At 39.0% G+C, this 10388-nt stretch overlaps 1 long non-coding RNA gene across 2 annotated transcripts in view; it reads left to right on the top strand.

The window, feature by feature from the left end:
* Positions 1 to 10388, top strand: part of LOC125614514 — a 95091-nt gene that overhangs the window by 26606 nt on the left and 58097 nt on the right. For both annotated transcript variants that reach the window (XR_007345104.1, XR_007345103.1), the window contains exon 2: positions 7109 to 7170. This is a non-coding gene — a long non-coding RNA (uncharacterized LOC125614514). The remainder of the gene's footprint in view (positions 1 to 7108; positions 7171 to 10388) is intronic.

Genomic DNA, 10388 nt, shown 5'->3' with positions numbered 1-10388 from the left:
TATATATATATGTTGTAGATGTACATAATAGCTTTAATTTATGTATTTATTTTTATGTGATGCTGAGGATCAAACCCAGTGCCCCACAGGCACGAGGCAAGCACTCTGTCACTGAGCCACAATCCTAGTCCCAAGAAGATGGACTTTTGAGAAACCTAGAAAGTAGAATGGGAAAGCTAGGTAGGAGACTTCTTTATTTTCTGTGAGTGGCCTGGTAGAGGTAGAATATTCACAGGTGGAATGCACATATGTGGGCATGCATGCATGTGTTCTGTGTGTGTGTGTGTGTGTGTGTGTGTGTGTGTAAGAGAGAGCATCTTCAATAACTAGGAGGGAATAACCCAGGATGAAGAAGAGAGGGAGGAAAACCCTCTGCCAAGATTTACAATACTTATTAGAAATCTTTCCATTCTCTCTTTAAGCCCAATCTCAGATGTTTCCTGCATAAGTCTGCTTGTATTATTTTTTAGGCAACACTGCCACTAGTGTCAAAATTGTTATACTGCACCTTGAATTACATGTTGTTGGCCTGGAGACAGCAACAAGATACTGCCCAGGTGCAGACTGACTGGGACTGGAACAGATCACCTCAGGCCTAGCTACATCTTCTTTTGAATTGCGACAAATGCAAAGAATGAGGTTTCTGGACCTCATCATGGCTGCTGTGGTGTTCAGGAAACAGCTGACTCTACTCAAAATTGTTGCAGAGACCCTTTTAAATAATGAGGTAGAGCTGCAGAACTATGTTCAGTTCTGGGTTTTGAAGGATTTTTTAATTTTATTTTTTAGTTGAAGTTGGACACAATACCTTTGTTTTATTTATTTATTTTTATGTGGTACTGAAGCTCAAACCCAGAGCCTTGCCTGCGCTAGGCAAGCGTTCTTCCTCTGAGCCACAACCCCAGCCCCAGTTTTGAAAGATTTTGAGGGGTCTTCATGTTGGATATTTTGGGGGCTCTCCCCATGCTCCCAAATCATGAGGGCACCAGAAGTGGAGATGGGAATGGTAGTAATATAGCCCGGTAGTACAATTAAAGTCCCCACCATTGGGGGTGCTGATCAGGCTGTGGTTTGTAAGCAGTCCTGGTTGTATGTCAGAATCCGTGAGAGGAGTGCATTATGAGATGTTGGATATCAGATGTATAGACATAAGCAGTTTCTGTTGTGAAGCTATCTGGTATAGTAACTACCCTCTAATTTGTTGTCATGGATGCTATAAGGAATGGAGGAAGAAGGTAAATTTTCATACTGAACTCTTCCATGTACAAGGTCTTCTCAGGTGCAGAACTGTCATTTTTTTTCTGGAACAATGCCCTCAATGCAAGACAAAGTGGAATGGAGTATGTATCCCCCATGTGTGTTAGAAATGTAGCACTCCCCCTCCCCCCCGACCACCACCAAGTTTAGGAAGGGGCAGGAGCCAGGGAAAGGTATCACATTCAATCTTATGTTTGTAAAGGAGTGTCTAACTTGTATCTCCAGGAAGACTGAAACTTCCTGTCAGGCAGGGATATGCTTTCTCCTCTTCCTTTATTCTTAGCAATATCTAGCGCAACCCCTACTCTGTCATCCAAGTCTTGCCGCTTCCCACGTTCTTATCTTTGATCTCTAAAGACATTAACAGAAGCAATAACCCAACATGCAGAGGGGCGGGAGGCAAATACTCCACACCAGAAATTGTTTTGAAATCCTTTTATTCTCTCTTAGAGTTAAAGCCCAATTTCAGATATTTCCTGAATAATTCTGGCCCTTGTGATTATTTGTTAGGCAACACTGTCTCTAGCGTCAGAGATATTGCACTGTACCTTGAATTATGTGTTGGTGGCCTGGAGGCAGCTAGATACCTGTCAGGTGAGCCCCTGCACATTGCTGGGATAAATATACAACTTCTATGTGCCAGTGCCTGGAGAAAAAAAAGGTAAGAATCTATACAAATGCCACAGAAAGCACTAAAGCTCAGAAGAATCATCTCTGAAATCATAGTAAAAGAGAGGGCATGTTAATCGTAGCAATTGTAGGAGTTTAGTGGGAGTAAGATAATTTCCAACCAGAGGATCCATCATGTGACTTTTTAATTTATTTTTTCATATTTTTAGTGGTGCACCAAAGTTGTACATAATGGTAGGAATCATTACATATATTTTTAAATATTTTTATTGTTTACGGACCTTTATTTTATTTACTTATTTATATGTGGTGCTGAGAGTCAAACCCAATGCCTTACAAGTGCTAGGTGAGCACTCTACCACTGAGCCACAACCCCAGCCCCTCATTATATATTCTTACATGCACACAAAATAACAATACATTTTGATCAATATTCTATCATGCGATTTTGAGAGACAGAGGTAGCAGTCATTCTGGATGTATGGTGTGGAACTGTGTTTTGTGCTGGAAACAGTAGGTAGGAATCAGACCTGGTATATTTAGAAGAGATTTTTTTTTTCTGCCTTATCACCTGGTCAAAGGCTTGTGGGAACACAACAAAAGATGCCCCAGATCTGTGGTTTTAAAATATCAGTCCAAGAACTATGTAATTTAAAAGATGCACTGGAGGGCATAAGAGGTGTTGTTTAGGTGGAGTGCTTTTTAGCATTCTAGGTAACTCATGATAATTGGAAATATGAACGAATATATGTGAGACATTACAGAATTCTGATGTACATGATTTGTTTATTGGATTGTGGGTTGTTGATCGAGTGGTTTGGTGATTGATGCTGAAGGATGATGTTGCCATTAACAGGAAGGGGGATGGTGGAGGACAAGTGCAGGAGATGCCATACTGTATTTTACAATAATCTTTTATTGAACATGAAAAAAATTGAGGTTTATTCCATGAACTTCCTACATTGTTTCCAGCCACGTACTCATTTTGTTAAATGGCATTGCCACAATAATATTTGCGCTAAGGCAAAAAGATGGAGGGCAGACCCTTTATGAATACTTACTGACAGAGAGAGAGAGAGAGAGAGAGAGAGAGAGAGAGAGTGTGCGCCTAGTCATGGGCAGGCACAAACAGACTCTCAGGATAATGATAGCTATTTTAGGGCTGGGGATGTGGCTCAAGTGGTAGCGCGCTCACCTGGCATGCATGCGGTCCAGGTTCGATCCTCAGCACCACATACAAACAAAGATGTTGTGTCTGCCGAAAACTAAAAAAATAAATATTAAAATTCTCTCTCTCTCTCTCTCTCTCAAAAAAAATGATAGCTATTTTATATCTGGGCCCATAGTCAAGTGTCCTCTAGCTACTTGTGTGCTGAGAATATTGGGAGAAGACTATTCCCATTCATTCTTCTAGGACAATATGTATAATAGGCCACAAGGTAACAATTATATAAATTACAACAAAAAATTTCATGGAGATACACCTCAAACTTACCTGTGTAATTTAACTCATATTAGTTTGCCTTAGTGGTTCTCTTTATGCCTTTGAGAATAGGCCTTTCCAGGGGGCTGGGGTTGTTGCTCACTGGTAGAGCACTTGCCTAGCATGTGTGAGGCCCTGGGTTCAATCCTCAGCACTACATAAAAATAAATAAATAAAATAAAGATATTGTATTCATCTACAACTACAAAAAATGTTTTAAAAATAATAGGCCTTTCCAATTATCAAGAATATAAGTAACAATAAATATTGGCAAGGATGTGAAGAAACGAGTACACTCATACATTGCTGGTGGGACTGCAAATTGGTGCAACCACTCTGGAAAGCAGTATAGATTACTCAGAAAATGTGGAATGGAACCACCATTTGACTCAGTTTCCGCCTCCTTGGCATATATGTAAAGGACTTATTTTAATAATAGCATTCTATAATGACACAATCACATCAATATTTATAGCAGCTCAATTCACAATAGCTAAACTATGGAACCCACCTAGGTTCCCTTCAACAGATGAATGGATAAAGAAAATGTGGTATATATACACAATGGAATATTACTTAGCCATAAAGAAGAATGAAATTATGGCATTTGCCAGTAAATGGGTGGATCTAGAGACTATCATGCTCAGTGAAATAAGCCAATCCCAAAAAACCAAAGGCTGAATGTTCTCTCTGATATATGAATGCTAACTCACAATAAGCCAGGGCGTGGGGTGGAGGGAAGAATAGAAGTTTGCTCATTAAGACATATGGAAATGAAGGGAATGGAGGGAGATAGGAATAGTAAAGACAGTAGAATGAATTTGACATAACTTTTCCATATTCTTATATGAATACACGACCAGTATAACTCCACATCATGTACAAGTACAAAAATGGGAAGTTATACTCCATGTATGTGTGGTATGTCAAAATATATTCCACTGTCATGTATAACTAAAAAGAACAAATTTTAAAAATAAGCCTTTTGCCGAGTGTGATGGCACATGTCTGCAATCCCAGTGGCTTGGGAGGCTGAGGCAGGAGGATCTTCAGTTCAAAGCCAGCATCAGCAACTTAGTGAGGCCCCAAGCAACTCAGTGAGATCCTGTCGCTAAATAAAATACAAAAAAAGGGCTGGGGATGTGACTCAGTGGTTAAGTGACCCTGAGTTCAATCCCTGGTAACTCACCCCACCAAAATAGACCTTTCTTTTGTATTACTTTCTTCCCACTCACATATGTACATGGGTACAAAAATCTCTGAGTTAGGGCATACTGCCAACTTACTTAACTTCACAATTCCTCATTTTTACCTTTTCCTGTAAGAGAAACAGTTGAATAAAATTTTAACTTCTAGGACAAGATACATTGAATCTACTCCTGGTTTCACCATTATACAATATGGGACCTAAAAAGACTACCTAGATGTTTTTCTTAGCTCTTATCAATTATGGGAGAACAAAAGGACTTTAAATGATCTAAATTATCCTATATTTTCCTCAGGACTTCTCTCACTATTTCCCTGAGAAGTTCTTTATGTTTCCCATTGTCTATAAACTTTCTGGCCTGTGACAACAGCCCCATTCTTTTTGTGGGGGCTAGAACGTCTGTGACCAGGTTTTTAGAGTGTACATTAGGTAACAGGTTGTTTTTCTTCCTTTCATTTCCTCCCAAAGCTTATTCCTTCATTCTAACCTGTATGATCTACAGTTGTTTATGGGATTGCTATTGTCCCTCATCACCCATTCATGTCAGGCTTCCAGGCTTCTCGATGTATATGCTCTGGGCCCTGAATAATAATGGATGAGAAGGATATACTGTGCCTGCAGACTGGAGGAGAAGAGGAACCTAGACAGTGTACTCTGGAGAAAGCTGGGAAAGATCATCCCATAGGTTATACACAACATGAGGAGGAAAGTTACAGCCAAGGCAAGAGCAGAGGTTATTTTTTAAGATATCTAATAATTTAGGATCACTAGTGCCTAGATTGTGGGAATAGATAGTGGTCTACAAAGAAGGGCTCTATTCATTAATAATTTAGTATGTTTGTATCATTTGTTCATTCTGCAGTGCTTTTTTAGATACTATTGTTTACAAGCAAGAAAGAGTCTCTGAGTTCAAGGATACTAACTTGTGAGGAGAGAGAATTTTAAAAATTCAGCATATAGTGACCTACTAATTCTAATAATATTAAATAATATTTACTAAATGCTATATGTGGTTCCAAGAACTGTTTTAAGTACTTTGTAAAGATTTGCTCATTTTATACTCATCACAAACCCTATCATTTAGTATTGTTATTATCCCTATTTCGTAGGTTATAAAATAGAGGCATTGAGAAGTTAGGTAACCTACCCAAATTCACATACCATTTTACTGGATTAGTGTGGTGGGCCACACAAGGTCAGCTTATTAGATGGGCTTACATTTTTAATGAAGGAATTCTGGAGAAAATTAAATTTGAAATGTAATTTAAAGGGTGAGGAGGAAATACTAGGCTAATAGGGTGAGAGATAGTGTTTAAGACTGAGTGGTGGGCATGTGTACAAAAGCATGGAAAGAATTGGAAAATCTGCACTTTGGGTATGGTATTTGGCAGAGGGATACTAGTGGCCTGGACACTTGAGGATTTGGGATTTTATGTAGAAAGCTCAAGGCTATTGTTCATCAGGAGGTCACAGAAGGTTAGTCTGATTGAATCATACAATCAGACTGTGGTCAACCAAGCTGTGGTTATTTATTTGAGAGGAGCTTTTTTTTTTTTTAAATAGAGCTTGTGTAGACCTGGGGTTATGTGAATGTGGAGTGCTGGAGCAATTAGTAGAAAGAACTCAGGGAGAAAAACAGGGGAAAAATAAATGCATATTACAGTAATATTTCTTTGCAAGGACCTCTCCCTCCACTAGGGCCCAATTCCAGAACATTATTTGAGTCCAAAAATTAGGCAACTCCTAATCCACTGTCTCTGTGGTCAAATTGTACCCAGAAATATTTGTTGAAGTTTCAGGAAGGAGATATCTGATATGTATGATCCAATTTGTAGACCTCTGGGGGTGAAATTACTATACATATTTATATTTCAGGCCCTTGTGGTGGCTACTGTTTCAGGTAAGAAATGGTGTGACTGGGACATTTTTCTCTTCTTGAACAAGTTGGAGACATCACATGGAGATCTGTTATAAGTAGGATGTAAATTTATTTGAACATGGTTAGAGGAATGACTGCTGAAAGAACTGCTTGGTGATGGGAGTCCCCCAGACTCTTTGAACCCTGAAGACTCCTTGTAGGGGACCACAAGTAACATCTAGAGGTTGTTGGGGATCATGGAAACAGAAGTCAACAAGAGGCCATCATGGAAGTCTTTCCTCTGAAACCCAACAGACTATAGATTCCATTCCTTGAGTTTGGCTTTCTAAATACCTGTAAGATGCTTCCACTTCTCTTTAACTCTCTGCACATGTAAGAAGTAAAGACAGTTATGTTCTCTTCTACAGCCTTGCCTTCCTATCAGTTTATTTTACTGCTGCGAGAGTGATCTCTCTGAGAGCCAAATAAGATTGTCAACTCCTTGCCTGCCAATCTCCTTAATAGGATGAGATGGCTCTTCCTAATCTGCTCAATTTTCAGTCTCTCACCATTTTTCCTTCTCCCTCTTTTTAGATACACTTAACACTTATACTTCCCCGCAATGGACTACACTCTGTTGTTACCTCCAGGCCTATTGTGTTTTTTCTTCCAGGAAAACTCAGACCTCCTTGATACTTTTCCTGAAGAACAGAACAAGACCAGAAGGAGTGAATGGTGAGTATGACTGAATTTGAAAGCAGGTAAATTTGCTATAAAGTTGCTGCAATAGACCCAAACAGTGGGTTTCAGGCCTTAACTAGGACAGTGATCATATGAATATTAAAGAAGGGCTCACGGGGTTGCAGTTGTGGCTCAGTGGAAGAGGGCTTGCCTCATATGGGTGAGGCACTGGGTTCAATTCTCAGCACATATAAATAAATAAAATAAAGATCCAACAACTAAAAAAATATTTAAAAGAAAGAAAGACTCACCTCACGGATACAACAGAGATAAAAACTATAGAAGTCACATTATTTGTATATATACTCTTCAGTAATCCCGACTCTTTCCCCTGACTGTAATTCCAGGTTTACTATGCCTAGGGACAGGACATGTAGACTTACTGTAAACCCATCTCAATGAAATTCAGAAATCCATCATCTCTCCCTGTTTGATTCCATAGATGGTGTGCACAGAGAAATCCACTCAGGCTTTTCTAGTACCAGTCAATCTGATTTTCTGAGCTAATTGTTTCTTAATAGTAACTACTTAGAGAGACCCTGATTTTCCATTTTTTCCCATTTTATTGTAACAGATACAATGATGGTTTATCTTTTAAGGCAGTTGTTCTTAACTTTGCTGTATGTTGGAATTCACCCACAGATCTTCAGAAAATACTAATGTCTGTCCTCCACCTCAGACATTATGATTTAATAGATATGTGGTGTGACATGAGTATGAGAGCTTTTTACAGCTCTCAGGTTAAAATATGCATAAAAGTTTGAAAACTACTGCTTTAAGGACTTCTGCATAATCATGACTGGTAGTAGAGCTTTGAGTGGAAGTGTATTCTGGGAGAAGAGCAGAGCTGTCTCTTTGACAGACTAATGTGTTATTCATGGCACATTCTCTGTGAACGATCCAGGTGAAAGAGCAAGGTTTCCTGAAGGAATATTGTGCACCTCATCACTGTAAGACATTGGATGTCATGAGTAAATAGAGATTTATATGAAGGGAAATGCCAGATGATCAAATGTGTATTTTAAAGTCTTGAATCAGTATTGGAGATGGACTGAAGTAAGAGGTGGAACAAAGAGAAAAGATGAGATAATTCTTTCTAATCTGATAAAAGATTATTGAAATAGTCTGACCAAGGGTGAGGATGTGGGAGTGTGAATAAGCAAAAGAGGTTGGATTATTTGGCAAACCCTGTCTTCATGTCACTCATTCATCTATCTGCAAAGGTGGCAAAGGTAGAGAAAAGAGATGTGACAATCAAGTGATAAGTTGAACCTTCCCCAGATCTGCTTAGCACAGGTAGTCAGGAAGGAGGAAAGGCAGAAAGTACTAAAGAGAGAAGATGTTGAAGTTGTCTTAATGAGGAGTTACTGATCTAGTCATGACCTGTGTGAGTAGCAGCACTTGCTCCCCGAAATACAGTGAAGAGATGGTTAGTGATCCCTGAATAGGCCTGGCATAGGAAGAGAAGCAGAAGCTTCTGTTCCCCCAAACCAAGAACTCTACTGCAACTTCTCTTGCTAGATCTTTCTGTAGCCAGAGTGACCTGTCCAAGTGTAGAAATAGCCATGAATCATGCTCTTTCTTGAAATGACTTCCCATTACCCTTGTGGAGGATGAATGAATTCACCACACATCAAATTGGCTGACAAAGCTCTTAGAAAGATGGCTTCTTTTCTCTAACCTTTTTCTCTGGCTATGAGACCCCTGATGATTTTCTCCAAAGCCATTGGAGTTTCTTATTTGCTTCCTGTCACCCTCTGTGCCTACTTTTATCATAGAACTTAGATTAAGTACCTGAATAACCTGGTGACTCTAATCTCTATAATGCACCTTAAGAGCAATGACAATGTCTCATTAGCTATTATATTCTCAGATTGTCAGATGTAAGGTCTGACAAATTGTACACACAATAAATAAATAAATGAATAAATTGGTGAGTTTATTAACTTAGGTATTTTGTTATAGGAATGGAAAACAAACTAACATAATAGCTGATGGATTGGCAGCTCAGTCTCTGAACCCAAACTCCCAGTTCATCATTTAATAGCTGTATATCCTTGGTCAATCTTATTAATATCCCTGTACTTTAGTTTTATCATGTGTAAAATGGAGGAAATAATTGCACATATCTGTGGGGTTGTTAGGATGATTAGAAGAGTTAATATTTTTAAAAGTACTTAAAACAGCGTCTGATATATGATAAATGCATATACATGTTTGTTTTCAAAAACAGACTAATAACTTTGGAGTTACAGTACCTTTTTTGTACTAGGTCTTAAACCCAGGGCCTTATGCATTTATCCCTAGCCCTTTTGATTTTTTAAAATTTTATTTATTCAATTTGCCCAGGATAGCTTCAAATTTGAGATCCTCTGATCTTAGGCTCCCAAATAGCTAGAATTATAGACATGTGCCACCATGCCCAACTGGAATCATAGCTCTACACTATGAAATTTTAAAGCGATGATGATGTAGGTAAATGGTCAAAGAAGCTAAGTCTTTGTAAATGGAGAGGAAGGGTAAGGAAGGAAAAGAGAATATGCACCTGTACACAGGGCTAGGTGTAAGGCGTGGTGATGAAAAACATCTGGATGATGTCCTTAATATCGTCCATTTCCAGTGAATGTTATTTCCATTCATCCCTTGTGGAAAATCACAACCAGGAAAGAGTCCTTCTTATTACCTCCGTTTTCTTTATATCCATATGCAGTGCCTATTGTGTCCCTAAGAGCTATTTGAAGTTTCCAGAACACTGCAAAAATCAATAAGGCCATGACCCTGCAATCAGAGTTAGTTAGGTGGTAAATACACCAGGGTTTTATGCAGATAATTTCAGGAGCTTGTTTGATGTGGCTTAACCTGAGAGGGAGATGATAGAGCAAGAGGAGGTTAATATCCTAGTACCTAATCCATATAGGTAAAACTACCCATAGATAGGTATGAAGGATTTGGACATGAAGTGGGGCATACTGGCAGGAATAAATAAGAAGAGCCAAGCTGGGTGCAGTGGTACATGCCTATGATCCCAGCAGCTTGAGAGGCTGAGACAGGAGAACTGTGAGTTCAAAGCCAGCCTCAGCAACTTAGTGAAGCCCTAAGCAACTCAGCAAGACTTTGCCTCTAAATAAAATATTAAAAAGGGCTGTGGATGTGGCTCAGTGGTTAAGCACCCCTGGGTTCAATTCCTGGTACAAAAAAAAAAAAAAAAAAGG

This window comes from Marmota marmota, unplaced genomic scaffold, assembly GCF_001458135.2.
Source record: "Marmota marmota marmota unplaced genomic scaffold, marMar, whole genome shotgun sequence".
Lineage (NCBI taxonomy): Eukaryota > Metazoa > Chordata > Mammalia > Rodentia > Sciuridae > Marmota > Marmota marmota.
Note: the sequence above shows the minus strand (reverse complement) of the source record. Positions and strands in the feature narration are given on the sequence as shown.